We start from the raw sequence: 17,273 nt of genomic DNA on the forward strand, positions 1-17,273 counted from the left end.
ATGAGCTCTATCGAAAATCCTAATAATATCTTTTTGTTGGGATGGTACTTTATACGGTAACTGCGTTGATGTTAGACCCACTTTCTCCACAGAAAAAGTAAATTCGTTCAACAGTTTTGATGAACAGTTCTGGTTAACACCTCAAGACTTCTATCGATAATCATAATAACATTTTTTGTGGTTATAATAATTTGTATGGTAATTGATTAATTGTGGGGCACTCTTACTAAAAAAAAAATTTGTCTGTTCGTATGCTCTGATGCCAGCTCTGGATAGCATTGTAAGAGTTCTATCGAAAATACTAGTAACATATTCTGTGCAGGTAATTGTTTACGTAGTAACTGCCTTTATTAAGGAATGCTTATGAGCATTTCCCGTGAAGTTGGAACCCCTTTTACGATAAATATAAATTTTTTTCACAGTTCTTGATTTATATGCAATAGTTCTAGATTTCCCTGCTCAAAACACGAATAGTTCTACAGAATTTCGGGAAGAAAACATTAACTCGGCAAAATTTTGGTATGGTAAATATTATTTGTCAGTTTGGAAAAAATAAATTTGTATAACAGTTCTGTTGGCAGTTCTGGATAGCACCGGAAGAGTTGCATTGAAAATGATAAGAACATTTTTGTGGCGATAATAGTTTATACAATAATTGTTTTAATCTGATACTCACTTCATCTAATATAGCAAAATTCGTAGAATAGTTCTGATGACAGTTCTGAATATCACCCACAGAGTTCTACCAAAAACTATAATAACATTATTTGTGACGATGACATTATATGAGATAATTAATGTGGGACTCACTTTTGTCATGTAAAAGTAATAAATTCGTACAAAAGATCTGATGGCATTTCTTAATACGACCCTAAGAGTTCTACCGACAACTGTAATAACATTTTTTGTGGGGATAACAGTTAATGAGATAATAGCATTTTCGAGAGACCCACTTGGTCTACATTATAATAAACTGGCACAACCCTTATGCTGACAGTCCTGGATAGCACCGAAAGAGTTCTTTTACAAACCCTCATAACATTTTTATGGTGCCAGTAGATTATGAAATTGATTATGTGTTCACTCTGCAGTGGGTGGGCGCCGATGTGAAACTTACTGGCAGATAAAAACTGTGTGCTGGACCGGGTCTCTAACCCCAGGCTGTGACGAAAGAATATCGTCACAATATCCTTTCGTCCAGGAGTGCTTCTTCTGCAGTTTTCGTAGGACAACTTCTACGAAATTGGGAACGCAGGAGTTAAAGTACTGCTGGAAGTACAGCTATGAGTACGATCGTAAATTCTCACTTTTATTTTGGAAAACCGAAAATCGAAAACCCGGATGTATATTCTACTAAATACAAAAAGTCTAAATGTTCAGCACTATACAAATGCCAGTACACCTTCTTAAGACTGACTGTAGTAACTGTAGGTGGAAGCGTGGGATGTGCACGCTTAGATGATTCAAGGAGAGAAGGCTCGTCAGTGCAAAACAAACAGATGGCTGAGAGAGCAGATACATTCACACGCGCCACTAACCAGATGGTGTCACACCTGTCGAGAATCGCACCAGAGGTACAATGAGCTGTGGTGGAGTGCTGTTGGCGTGGTTACTATGCAACTTACTTGATGGGCATCAATACACCGTTATATTAATGTACAATACTTGAGAAACAATGTCATTTCCACACTCCGAGTTCCTTATCACTCAGTACTAGACTAAATTACCGGCCTAGTGATAAGCAGCCTATGTACCTCACCGACTACACATCTTCGTGTTATAAGAAAAAAAGAGAAAAATACCAAGGGACACAAATATGAATCCGGATAAACAGGAAATCCGGATTACTGAGGACCAAATAAACGAGGTTCTTATTTACAAATTTCGAACTTCTTATTAACTTTAATACTGTATCCCCTCAACATTATAACACCTCTATCAGTCATGTATTGAATTAGGATTTAAACATACTACTTAGTTCGTTTGTACGATATATTCAGTAAAAATACTTACATTTCTATACATTGTAAAGACTTTTAACTCTCTCTGTAGTGTAACTCATCAAACTTCCACACTTCCTTTCTAAGTAGAACAAATGTTTGCAACAATATTAACGACAGCAATTTCAAATTTATTCGTTACGCACAGCACATGTTTTTATGTATCCTAGCGGCTGGTGATGTTGCCACATAACTGTCATCCATGTGGGTCCTGGGCATATTTGTAGCTGTTAGTGGGTCCTGGATGTCATGAGAGCCCAAAACAATTACTGTTTTACGTAATAAAATTCATCTGGTTCTTCCTGATTCTAAAAGTATACACTTCATGTGTGCCTTTCATTGTTGTATGATTCAGTATCGACGCTAATGCTCTCTTGATGAGATATGAGCCGATTGCTCGTTTTTATCCACTGTGCCCTTTCATATTTCATTTCAGCGATTAATTTATTTGTTTATCACCGTAGTAAGTAGTACAAAGCTAATCCAGAATGTAAACTGCACTTAAATTCTGTTTGAACTGTTTAATAGTCAGTGTCCGCTGTCTGAACGTCAAATTTCAGATCAATACACTGCGCGTGGCTGCGTTATTTTATAGAAATTTTATTATTGTAAGTGGGAAGTACTAGATAGTGTTGAAGAAATCCAAAGCTTATTGTTCGAAGAGCATAATATTATTCGAAATTTACCTGTACCAATAGGTGCAGCCAAAGCAGCATTTGTGATGCTGTAATTACCTCATAGATAACGATATTTGTCTATTGTAGTTTTGTATTCCAATCAGAATTTTGAGAGCATCAAAGCCTCATTTCAACGTGAGAGAGGGGTAAAATCAATAGATGATATTGAATTGAAAGCCTTCATGAGTCTCTTGTTTTTAATTGTTGTTAACAAAAGTAACAGATAAAGCCTGGAAGATCTGTGTGGAACTGATGGCGATGGCATTGAAAAATTTCACCTCGCAAATGAACATAAAACGTTTCAAATTTATTCTGGAGAGCCTTAGATTTTACAGTCGCGCTATTCGTGATGAAAGGAGACAATTAGACAAGCTAACAGCTATTCGGGAAATATTTACTGTGTTTGTACGCAACCACCACAAATCTTACACCCTTGGAGAAAATGTTACAGTAGACAAGAAGCTGGAAGGATTCTGTGGAAGGTACAGTTTTCGCCAATATGTATCAATCAAAACAAACGAGTATGGATTCTTAAGTGTGGATTCTTAAGTATTTTACCTGTACAATTTGGAAATATACGCTGTGTTGCAACCAGAAGGATTTACCAACTGAGCAATAAACATTTTGATGTTGTTCTGTGACTGTGTAAACCTATATATCAGTCAGGTCGAAATGTGAAAGCGGACAACTGGTTTACTAGTACTGGAATGATAATAGAGCTATGAAGGGAGAATTTTTCTTTTGTTGGCATGATGAAGAAAAACAAGCGTGGAGATTTCTCTAAAGTTTGCTATCAGTAAAAGAAGGGATGCTCACATTTCCTTTTTTGGCTTCCACAAGACTGAACTCTAGTTTTCTCCTTACCTAAAAAGGGGACGTGTGTGATCCAGCATCACGTTTGCATAAAGATAATTCGATAGATGCTGACATTGTAGATAAACGGGAACCATCCACCGTAAATTTTAAAATAGCGTTAAGCGTGGTATTTTCACAGCGGATAAGCCGAATGCTTTGTACAACGCTGCAAGAAATGTGCGCCGCTGGTCAATGGTTGTATTTTTGTAATGATCAGTACCGTTGGAATCTATGCACAAGTGATTTATTGTGGCAACAGTAAGAATTGTATCAGAAGGAAAGGGTTCCTGAATCAGCTATGTTATACAATGTCGTTTTCTTCGCTAAATTCTGCATAACTATTGAAATTTTGTACAGAGAACTCTATAACTATGACTTATCTATCAAGAACTCTGAAAAAAAATATATTTCTGAAAAAAAGGGTGCCAGCTTCACAGTAGGAGCTCTTATGGGGTTCTTAATTAAGTTGCAATTACCTCTTAAACTATTTCCTGCACTAAAAAATTCTACTAGGAATTTCGATAGAACTCTTCACGTGGTGTCCAGAACTGTCATCAGAACTGTTGTACGAATATATTTATATTTTATGTAGAGAAAGTGTGTCCCACATTAAATCAATTTATCACAAACTATTATCGCCATAGAAAAATGTTATTAGGATTTTCGATAGAGCTCTTGGGGTTCTGTTCAGAACTGTCCTCAGAACTGTTGTACAAGTTTAATTTTTGCGAAAATTGACAAAAAATGTTTTCGATAGAAACATTTTTCGAATATAGTTGTTTTCTTCGCTAAATTCTGCAGAACTATTGCAATTTTGTACAAAGAACTCTAGAACTATGGCATACCTGTCAAGAACTGTGAAAGAAATATACATTTCTAAAAAAAAGGGTGCCAACTTCACAGTAAGTGAAAAGATTTTCTCCTTAAATTGCAATTATCTCGTAAGCTGTTAGCTGCACAAAAAAATGTTACTTGGGTTTTCGATAGAACTCTTGGAGTTCTGTTCAGAACTGTGCTCAGAACTGTTGTACTTATTTACAATTTGCGAAAATTGACGAAGAATGTTTTCGATACGAAAATTTTTTCGAATATTGTTTTCGTCGCTAAATTCTGTAGAACTATTGAAATTTTGTACAAAGAACTCTAGAACTATGGCATATCTATCAAGAAATCTGAAAAAAGTATACATTTGTGAAAAAAAGGGTGCCAACTTCACAGTAAGTGAAAAGATTTTCTCCTTAAATTGCAATTATCTCGTAAACTATTAGCTGCGCAAAAAAATGTTACTTGGGTTTTCGATAGAACTCTTAGAGTTCTGTTCAGAACTGTGCTCAGAACTGTTGTACTTACTTACAATTTCCGAAAATTGACAAAGAATATTTTCGATACGAAAATTTTTTCGAATATTGTTTTCGTCGCTAAATTCTGCAGAACTATTGAAATTTTGTACAAAGAACTCTAGAACTATGCCATATCTATCAAGAACTCTGAAAAAAATATATATTTCTGAAAAAAAGGGTGCCAACTTCACAGTAAGTGAAAAGATTTTCTCATTAAAATGCAATTATCGCGTAAACTATTAGCTCCACAAAAAAATGTTACTTGGATTTTCGAAAGAACTCTTGGAGCTCTATTCAGAACTGTGCTCAGAACTCTTGTACTTATTTACATTTTGCGGAAATTGCCAAAGAACGTTTTCGATACGAAAATTTTTTCGAATATTGTGGTTTTCTTCGCTAAATTCTGCAGAACTATTGAAATTTTGTACAAAGAACTCTAGAACTATGCCATATCTATCAAGAACTCTGAAGAAAATGTATATTTCTCGAAAAAGGGGTGCTAACTTCACACGACTCCTTAGGAAGCCACAAATGAACCAAAAATATCGGCATCTTAACTAAAAAGCAAGAATTATAAACACATAAAATATAAAATAATAAGAACCAAAATCAACCAATAAAGGAAAATATAAAGTTTTAGAAAAATCATAAACCTTAAATAACACTAATAATAAAGGCAATCTAGCAACCAGAGTATAAAAAATTAAATAAACACCAACCTGCAACCGTTCAGGTTGATAGCCTCAACCCAAAATCAAAAGTAAAGTAGGAACCAATCTAGCCTCAAAAAAAATATAAAATGAAAGAAGACTGTATCTAGCAAACGAACAATATAGCATAATCATTAAAATTAAGACTATAAAGACAAAAAAATTAGAATGATAAGAACTTAAATAAACTGAACCTCTAGCAGTAATTATTACGGAACAAATTCAAAAACTAAGCAGACTCAAACTAAAAGAAAAATAACCAATACCTAAATAATATCTAATCATATTCAAATCTGCATATGAATAAAAACAAATCATAAAAACAAAACTAGACAGAAACATTAAAGAATGAACCAACCATCAACAATTATTGACCAAACAAAGAGGGATCAAAAAACTAGTTATAAATAAATACTTTAACATAAAGATAAAGCAAAAGAATTAAAAAAATCATTCCCATGAGAACGAATTATTCAAACCAAAATAGAAAGACCTAAAGCAAATTCACAAATAGAAAAAACCAAAAAATAACAGGAAAAAAATACTCATAATCAAACTCAATAAGAAAAACAATAACCAATATAAATAAAGAAAGAACAATATATTCTAATCTCAAAAGAACCATTAATAAATGCTTACGTTTAGAAGAAAAAACATAAACACCAGCAAAATAAATCAATAAAGAAGTAAAGGCAGAGAATATAAACATTAGTTTTAATAGTTTACAAATAATGCCAGTCTTGTAAACCGGAAATAAGTCCAGCCCCCACTTTTAAAACTCCAGAGGTGGAAAAGCTTTCCATCATCGGTTCCCAAAACCGATATTTTTAATAAACTAACCCCTGAAATGATCAAAATAATAATTATATCGCTATCAAACGTAATAAATATTAATTTTATTAAATTAAGACACCCAATATCAATAATGCTTTTCATTATCTTACAAACGTTTCTAGTTGGACTAATAACAGGAACAATAATGGAAAGATATTGATTATCATATATTTTATTTTTAACGTTTCTTCGTGGTATATTAGATCTATTTATTTATATTACGAGAATTGCGTCAAACGAAATATTTCAACCTAAATCAATGACGATAATTATTACCTTAACAATATGAATATTTACCATATCAACATTAATTATTTTAGATATAACAATATTTATAGACTTTTTCAAAAATACTGAAACTATAAATATTGATAATTCAATCAATTATAAAAAAATAACAATATCTTTAGAAAAGCTATATAATAGACCAACATTCATTTTCACAATAATAATAATAATTTATTTATTTTTAGCACTATTAGCAGTTGTTAAAATCATCAACATTAACCAGGGGCCTATTCGTAAAATAAGATAATTTAATAATGAATAAACCCTTACGATTGAGACATCCTTTAATTAAAATCATTAATAACTCTTTAGTTGATTTACCTGCACCAAAAAATATTTCATTGTAATGGAATTTTGGGTCCCTACTAGGGTTATGTTTGGTAATTCAAATTGTAACTGGACTATTTTTAGCTATACATTATACATCAAATATTGAAATAGCATTTAGTAGTGTAGTTCACATCTGCCGAGATGTAAATAAGGCTGAATTATTCGAACCTTACATGCAAATGGATCTTCTATATTTTTTATTTGTATTTATTTACATGTCGGACGAGGAATTTACTATGGATCTTACATATACATACACACCTGAATAATTGGTACAGTAATCCTATTCTTAGTTATAGCAACTGCATTTATAGGATACGTTTTACCTTGAAGTCAAATATCATTCTGAGGTGCGACAGTAATTACTAATTTATTTTCAGCAATTCCGTATTTAGGAACTGATTTCGTTCAATGAGTATGAGGAGGGTTTGCTGTTGATAATGTAACATTAAATCGATTCTTTACATTCCATTTTCTACTACCGTTTATTATTGCTGCAATGGCAGCAATTCATTTATTCTTCCTCCACCAAACAGGTTCTAATAACCCCTTAGGCCTAAATGGAGATATTGAAAAAATCCCATTTCACCCATACTTTACTTTCAAGGACTCTATTACATTTGTATTAATAACATCATAATTAATTATACTGTGCTTGATTAATCCTTACCTCCTGGGAGATCCAGAAAATTTTGTACCTGCCGACCCGTTAGTAACCCCCGTCCATATTCAACCAGAATGATATTTCTTATTTGCATATGCAATTCTACGATCAATCCCTAATAAACTAGCAGGTGTTATTGCATTATGCTTATCAATTAAAATCTTAATAATTTTACCATTTTATAATAAAACACCATTCCGAGGTATTCAATTCTATCCTATCAATCAGATTTTATTCCGAATTATAGTAGTTGTTGTATGCTTATTAACATGAATTGGAAAACGACCTGTTGAAGGACCTTACATTATAACAGGACAAATCTTAACAATTATCTACTTTACATACTTCTTAATTAATGTACATGTTGCAAACGCATGAGATAAACTAATTAAGGAATAATAAGTTAATTAGCTTAGGAAAAGCATATGTTTTGACAACATAAAACTAGAAGTTTAACTCTTCTATTAACTTTTCTTTAAAAATTTCACTAAATAAATGAAATAAATAAAATCTTTAAACCAACAAAGAAAATAAAAATATTTAAAGATAATGGCAAAAAACTTTTTCAAGCTAAGTACATTAACTTATCATAACGAAAACGTGGTAATGTCCCACGAACTCAAATAAAACCAAAGGACATAACAGCAAGCTTAATAAAAAATATAAAAGAATAAAAGTCACCACCTAAAAAAGTTAAAGCTAATAATATTCTTATAAAAACAATTCAAGTATACTCAGCTAAAAAATTAAAGTAAAACCACCTGCACCATATTCAATATTAAAACCTGAAACTAACTCAGATTCACCTTCGGCAAAGTCAAAAGGAGTACAGTTAGTCTCAGCTAAACAAGAAGCAAAAGAAGCTAAAGCTAAAGGAAAAGAAATAATAATAAATCAACAATAAAGCTGATAATTTATAAATTCAAACATGTTAAAACTACCAATTAAAACAATAAAAGAAAATAAAATTAAAGCCAAACTAACTTCGTGTGAAATTGTTTGAGCAACAGAACGAAGAGAACCTAGTAAAGAATAATTTGAATTAGAAGACCAACCAGCAATTATAACAGTACAAACACCTAATCTAGTACAACATAAAAAAAAACAAAAATCCATAAGAAAAAGAACACATATAAGTTAAGTAAGGGAAAATCACTCAAACAGCCTTGGAAATTATTAAATTAAAAACAGGAGAAAAGTAATAAAGTAAATTATTAGATATAATAGGAATTGGCTGCTCCTTACAATTTAACTTGATAGCATCACTAAAGGGTTGAGGAATTCCAACAAAACCTAACTTATTTGGACCCTTTCGAATTTGAATCTAACCTAAAACCTTATGCTCTAATAAAGTTAAAAAAGCAACACTAATTAAATCACAAATAACTAATAAAAGAAAATTCAAAATAAACATAAATAAATCATAAAGTATCAATACTATTTGAAGAAAAAATCTACATAAATGAATTCTAAATTCAACACATTAATCTGTCAAAATAGTAATTTAATTAGTATAAATCAATTAAATAAAAAATATTTCAACCATATGGTCCTTTTGTGCTAATATGAATTAATAATCTTAGGATAGAAACCGACGTGGCTCACGCCGGACTGAACTCAGATCATGTAAGAATTTAAAGGTCGAACAGACCTAATTACTGGGCTACTGCACCCAAAATTTTTCTTAATCCAACATCGAGGTCGCAATCTGCTTTGTCGATATGAGCTCTCAAAAACAATTACGCTGTTATCCCTAAGGTAACTTAATCTTATGATAATAAATTATGGATCAAAACAACAAACATAAATAAATGATATAATAATGAAGAGTTTATTTATTCTTCATGTCACCTCAACAAAACATCATCATTTAATATAGAAAGACAAACAAAAAGCTATATAAAAATAAAATATTTAGCTCTATAGGTTATTCTCGTCCTAAAGAAAAATTTAAGCCATTTGACTCAAAAGTTAAATTCAAAAATTTATTAAGAGACAGTTGATTTCTCGTCAAGCCATTCATTCCAGCTACTAATTAAGAGACTAATGATTATGCTACCTTTGCACAGTCAAATTACCGCGGCTCTTTAAAAATCTGCTCAGTGAGCAGGCCAGACCTCAAAGTATTTTCAAGAGGACATGTTTTTGATATACAGGCGGAAATCAATTTTGCCTAGTTCCTTATAATAAATTCATAAGGTAAAAATTATATACAAATAAATATAATAATTCTATCATTATTTCAAAAATTTTAAAATTAAATTGATAATCTTAATAAAAAACCTAAAATAATTATAAAATCAAAATTAAAAATAAGGAACTAAAACGTAATCTTAGAGATAGCTGGATGAAAGCTTACTATTACATTTTATACAACAAATTATATGTTATTAACTTCAAAGCTTATCCCTTAAAGAATAAATAAGTTAATATTAATACCTAAAAAATTAAATAAAAACAATTAACTTCAAAAAATAAAATTTTTTCTTAAGAAACTAGATATCTTGGGAAACGATTAACATCTCATTTCTATAAATAATTTAATAATAATTATGATACATTAACTATAAATTATTTATGAATCAACCCATATCGAGACAAGTAAAGTAAATACTAAAATTTTGATGAACCCTGATACAAGAGGTACAATAAATAAAATCTACTTTTAATAATTTAAAATAATATTTCATAAAACAATTATATTACCATTAAACTATAATCTAAAAAATCAATTCTACAAAATATACCAAGACAAAATTTGACAAAATTATTTTTATTATATAATTAAATAAACAAAAAATAAATATAATAAAATAAATAATTAAGATATCCTGATTTGCACAGAAAAATTTTCAGTGTAAATGAAACACTTTACTAATAAGTTATATCTTGAAACTCTTCCTAGATACACTTTCCAGTACACCTACTATGTTACGACTTATCTCATCTAAATTGAAGCTAAATTAAAATAATAAAATTGAATAATCAATAATGAGAGCGATGGGCGATGTGTACATACCTCAGAGCCAATATCAGTTAAATTAAATAAATTAAATTACTATCAAATCCACCTTCATTAATAGTATTTCACCATCAAATCCGTTATGAACAAAAATCTATTGTAACCCACCTCCTCTTAACTATAAGCAGCACCTTGACCTGAAATATTTTATAATTATAAATCTTGAGAATTATAATTCTAAAAAGATTCTCTGATAATGGAGATATACAAACAAATAAATTAAGTAGAGTAAATCATGTATGATCAATCACGGGGTAGGTTCCTCTGAATGGAATGAGATACCGCCAAATTCTTTGTGTTTAAAGACCTTAACTAATGGAACCCTGGTAAATATAATTAACATTTAAAATAATAGGGTATCTAATCCTAGTTTATTATTCAAATTTCACAGATTCATAAAAAGAGCTATAAATAAATTTTAACATTTCACCTTACAAATTTATATTTTAACCCTAAAAATATAAACAACTAGTTTAACCAATAATATTCACTTGTATCAATCGTATAACCTCGGCTGCTGGCACGAATTATGCCGATACTAAATCAATTGCTAAATCCAAAATCACTTGATAATTAAATCAAATTACTGCAAAATATAACATTTAGTTTAACGAAACTTACATATAATACAAAGAAAAGGTGAATAAATAAGCAAGAATAAAACTTTTGGAAACAAAATAAGAAATTTAAAATTTATAAAAATAAGAAAAAATAAAAGATTCAAATATTTAAAGGAAAAAAAGAAAAAAACAAAAAAAAAGACAAAAAAAAAGATACACACCCTCGAATGACCACAACAACTTCTCTATTATATATAAATAAAGATTAATATGTAACATGTATTATATTCTTTCTTTCTTTTCACTAATAATAAAGGAAGAATAAATAATATCATAAATATATTTTGTATTTATGTAAATTAATGTAATATGGTATTAATATAAAATTAACTTTATATTAAGTTAACTTAAATATTAATTAGTTAAATAATCTAGTTATAGAAAATATATTAAGTTATATTATTATAAGTAATATAAATATTTATATTAACATAAAATTTTTTATTTAATAATATTGATTATATTTATTATTTCCATTTATAATAATATTTAATATTAATTTACATATTATTATATAATTTATAATATAATAACCTATTTTAAGCTAAAAACATAAGTAGCTATAATCCCTGGTAAATAAATGTATTAAAATAATAATTTAATAATTATAAAATAACATTATAGGTATTTAAATTTAATTAAATGTAATATATTAATATAAATTATTTTTTATATATAATATATATTCAAATTATCCTAACCGAGATAAATTAATTAGAAATAACCAAAATAGTACATAAACAAATTTAAAAAAAAAATTTTAATTTATATATTAAATATAAATGAAGTGCCTGACTAAAGGGTTACCTTGATAGGGTAAATCAAGTAAATAAAATTACCTTCATAAAAAATTACATAAGACAGAATTAAACTACCTCCTTTAGTATCAAAAACTAACGTCCATCATTCACCTTAATGTAAAAAGGTAAGCTAAACAAGCTAATGGGTTCATACCCCATTTATAGAGGTATCAATCCTCTCCTTCTTAATGACCAACAACTCTATAAAACTTCTCTTCCTATCAACATTAATGATAGGAACGATCCTATCCATTTCATCAAACTCTTGATTTGGGGTTTGAGTAGGACTTGAGATCAACTTACTTTCATTTATTCCGCTCCTAACAAGAAATGAAAATATAATAATAATTGAATCACCTATTAAATATTTTATTGTCCAAGCAATAGCATCGACAATACTATTATTTTCAATTTTGCTGATTCAAATAAAGTATCCAATAGGATGAGAAACAGAATTTATTCCAACAATAATAATTAGATCTAGACTATTATTAAAGATCGGGGCTGCACCCTTTCATTTCTGATTTCCAGAAGTAATAGGAGCTTTAAGATGAAATAACTGTTTAACACTAATAACATGACAAAAAATTGCCCCAATAATAGTATTATCTTATTGTATTCAACTAAGAACTTTCATTTGAACAATTATCATTCTAAGAATTATTATTGGGGAAATATGTGGTTTAAATCAAACATCTCTACGACAACTTCGAGCATATTCCTCAATTAGACATTTTGGGTGAATAATCAGATCCCTAACAGTTAGAGAAAACATTTGAGAACTATACTTTATTATTTACTCACTATTAAGATTAATTATGGTCTTATTATTAAAGTAAATAAATCTATTTCTTATAAACCAAATTTATTCAGCCAGAAATATAAACACTGAAATTAAATTCATAATATTTTTATCTCTTTTATCCCTAGGTGGTTTACCACCATTCCTTGGATTTTTACCAAAATGAATTGTAATACAATCATTGATAGAAAATAACATAACAACTATTATGACAATTGTGGTTGTATTAACTACAATTACACTTTATTATTATATACGTATTAGATTCTCAGCCCTAATTATGTCATACACAGAAAATTCATGATCTATAAAAATAAAGTCTCAAAAATCAAGAATTATTCTTTCTATAACAGTAATAATTTCAACAATAGGATTAATTTCAACAACAACCTTAATCTCATTATACTAAGGACTTAAGTTAACCACACTAATAACCTTCAAAGTTATAATTAAAAGAATAATCTTTTAGGCCTTAGTAAAATTTTACACCTCTAGAATTGCAGTGTAGAATCATAATTGAATATAAGGCCTAAAGCATGGTAAGAGAGAAACATCTCATAAGTAGATTTACAGTCTACCACCTTAAAGTCAGCCATCTTACTGCAAAAATGATTATTCTCAACAAACCATAAGGATATTGGTACTTCATACTTCTTATTTGGAGCATGAGCAGGAATAGTAGGAACATCTATAAGAATATTTATTCGTGCTGAACTTGGTCAACCAGGATCTCTAATTGGAGATGACCAAATTTATAATGTCATTATTAGAGCCCACGCATTTGTAATAATTTTTTTTATAGTAATACCTATTATAATTGGTGGATTTGGTAATTGACTCGTACCATTAATAATTGGTGCACCAGATATAGCGTTCCCACGAATAAATAATATAAGTTTTTGATTACTACCGCCTTCACTAACTCTTCTTCCTACATCTTCTATAGTAGATAACGGTGCTGGTACAGGATGAACAGTTTACCCTCCTCTTGCAGGAGCTATCGCACATGGGGGGGCATCTGTAGACCTAGCTATTTTTTCACTTCACTTAGCAGGTGTATCATCTATTCTTGGTGCAGTAAACTTCATTACAACAGCAATTAATATACGATCAGAAAGTATAACTCTAGATCAAACACCTTTACTTGTCTGATCTGTAGCTATTACAGCCCTTCTCCACCTTTTATCGCTTCCAGTATTAGCAGGGGCTATTACTATACTATTAACAGATCGAAATTTAAATACATCATTCTTTGACCCTGGAGGAGGGGGTGACCCAATTCTATATCAACACCTATTCTGATTCTTTGGACACCCTGAAGTTAACATTTTAATTCTGCCAGGATTTGGAATTATTTCTCACATTGTATGTCAAGAAAGAGGAAAAATTGAATCATTTGGAACATTAGGTATAATTTATGCTATATTATCAATTGGACTAATAGGATTTATTGTATGAGCACATCACATATTCACAGTAGGAATAGATGTTGACACACGAGCATACTTTACATCAGCAACAATAATTGTTACTGTACCTACTGGAATTAAGGTATTCAGATGATTAGCTACAATATATGGATCTAAATTCAAATTCAATCCACCGCTATTATGAGCTTTAGGATTTATTTTTCTATTCACAATTGGTGGATTAACAGGATTAGTATTAGCAAATTCATCACTTGACATCGTATTACATGATACATATTATGTAGTAGCTCACTTCCATTATGTGTTATCCATAGGAGCAGTATTCGCAATCATAGGAGGTGTTATTCCATGCTACCCATTATTTACAGGATTAACTATAAATAATACATGATTAAAATCCAATTTACAATTATATTTATTGGAGTAAACTTAACATTCTTCCCTCAACACTTCCTAGGACTAGCAGGAATACCACAACGATATTCAGACTATCCAGATGCATATACATCATGAAATGTAGTATCAAGAATTGGGTCTACAATTTCTATTGTAGGAATCATTATATTCATTGTAATTATATGAGAAAGAATGGTTACAAACTGGGCAATCATATTTAGAGCTAATATAAGAAGATCAACAGAATGACTACAAAATAATCCACCTGCAGAACACAGTTACTCAGAACTACCATTAATTTCTAGATTCTAATATGGCAGATTAGTGCAGTAGATTTAAGCTGTACAAATAAAGGTTTGACCTTTTATTAGAAAAATTCATTAATGGCAACATGATCAAATTTATCCCTTCAAGATGGAGCTTCACCATTAATGGAGCAACTATCATTCTTCCATGATCATACTATGGTCGTATTATTATTAATTACAGTAATTGTAGGTTATGCCCTAAGTTACATATTATTCATTGCCTATACAAACCGAAACATACTTCACGGACATTTAATTGAAACAATCTGAACAGCACTACCAGCAATTACACTGATTTTTATTGCACTCCCATCATTACGACTACTATATTTACTTGATGATTCAGCAGACGCAATAATTACGATTAAAACAATTGGACGACAATGATACTGAAGATATGAATATTCTGACTTTATAGATGTGGAATTCGACACTTATATAACAACAGAACAAGACCTAGAAAACGACGGATTTCCACTTCTAGATGTAGATAACCGAACAATTCTACCAATAAATACGGAAGTACGAGTATTAACAAGAGCATCAGACGTTCTACACTCATGAGCAGTACCTGCATTAGGGGTTAAAATTGACGCAACGCCGGGCCGACTAAACCAAGGAACATTTACAATAAACCGACCTGGACTATTCTTTGGACAATGCTCAGAAATTTGTGGAGCAAACCACAGATTCATACCAATTGTAATTGAAAGAACTTCAGTAAACTTACACTCCTGGAAATGGAAAAAAGAACACATTGACACCGGTGTGTCAGACCCACCATACTTGCTCCGGACACTGCGAGAGGGCTGTACAAGCAATGATCACACGCACGGCGCAGCGGACACTCCAGGAACCGCGGTGTTGGCCGTCGAATGGCGCTAGCTGTGCAGCATTTGTGCACCGCCACCGTCAGTGTCAGCCAGTTTGCCGTGGCATACGGAGCTCCATCGCAGTCTTTAACACTGGTAGCATGCCGCGACAGCGTGGACGTGAACCGTATGTGCAGTTGACGGACTTTGAGCGAGGGAGTATAGTGGGCATGCGGGCAGCCGGGTGGACATACCGCCGAATTGCTCAACATGTGGGGCGTGAGGTCTCCACAGTACATCGATGTTGTCGCCAGTGGTCGGCGGAAGGTGCACGTGCCCGTCGACCTGGGACCGGACCGCAGCGACGCACGGATGCACGCCAAGACCGTAGGATCCTACGCAGTGCCATAGGGGACCGCACCGCCACGTCCCGGCAAATTAGGGACACTGTTGCTCCTGGGGTATCGGCGAGGACCATTCGCAACCGTCTCCATGAAGCTGGGCTACGGTCCTGCACACCGTTAGGCCGCCTTCCGCTCACGCCCCAACATCGTGCAGCCCGCCTCCAGTGGTGTCGCGACAGGCGTGAATGGAGGGACGAATGGAGACGTGTCGTCTTCAGCGATGACAGTCGCTTCTGCCTTGGTGCAAATGATGGTCGTATGCGTGTTTGGCGCCGTGCAGGTGAGCGCCACAATCAGGACTGCATATGACCGAGGCACACAGGGCCAACACCCGGCATAATGGGGTGGGGAGCGATCTCCTGCACTGGCCGTACACCACTGGTGATCGTTGAGGGGACACTGAATAGTGCACGGTACATCCAAACCGTCATTGAACCCATCGTTCTACCATTCCTAGACTGGCAAGGGAACTTGCTGTTCCAACAGGACAATGCACGTCCGCATGTATCCCGTGCCACCCAACGTGTTCTAGAAGGTATAAGGCAACTACCCTGGCCAGCAAGATCTCCGGATCTGTCCCCCATTGAGCATGTTTGGGACTGGATGAAGCGTCGTCTCACGCGGTCTGCACGTCCAGCATGAACGCTGGTCCAACTGAGGCGCCAGGTGGAAATGGCATGGCAAGCCGTTCCACAGGACTACATCCAGCATCTCTACGATCGTCTCCATGGGAGAATAGCAGCCTGCATTGCTGCGAAAGGAGGATATACACTGTACTAGTGCAGACATTGTGCATGCTCTGTTGCCTGTGTCTATGTGCCTGTGGTTATGTCAGTGTGATCATGTGATGTATCTGACCCCAGGAATGTGTCAATAAAGTTTCCCCTTCCTGGGACAATGAATTCACGGTGTTCTTATTTCAATTTCCAGGAGTGTATTTATCAAGTGATTATCTAAGATAATCTAAGGAGTTAGTTAAAA

General features: G+C 32.4%; 1 long non-coding RNA gene across 2 annotated transcripts in view; it reads left to right on the plus strand.

Annotated features, from left to right (window-relative positions):
• LOC126470435 (uncharacterized) overlaps window positions 1-9,545 on the plus strand; it is a 53,872-nt gene extending 44,327 nt beyond the window's left edge. For both annotated transcript variants that reach the window (XR_007586195.1, XR_007586196.1), the window contains exon 2: window positions 9,339-9,545. This is a non-coding gene — a long non-coding RNA (uncharacterized LOC126470435). The remainder of the gene's footprint in view (window positions 1-9,338) is intronic.
• The last annotated feature ends 7,728 nt before the right edge of the window (window positions 9,546-17,273 follow it).

The sequence above is a fragment of the Schistocerca serialis genome, chromosome 3 (genome assembly GCF_023864345.2).
Source record: "Schistocerca serialis cubense isolate TAMUIC-IGC-003099 chromosome 3, iqSchSeri2.2, whole genome shotgun sequence".
Taxonomy (NCBI): domain Eukaryota; kingdom Metazoa; phylum Arthropoda; class Insecta; order Orthoptera; family Acrididae; genus Schistocerca; species Schistocerca serialis.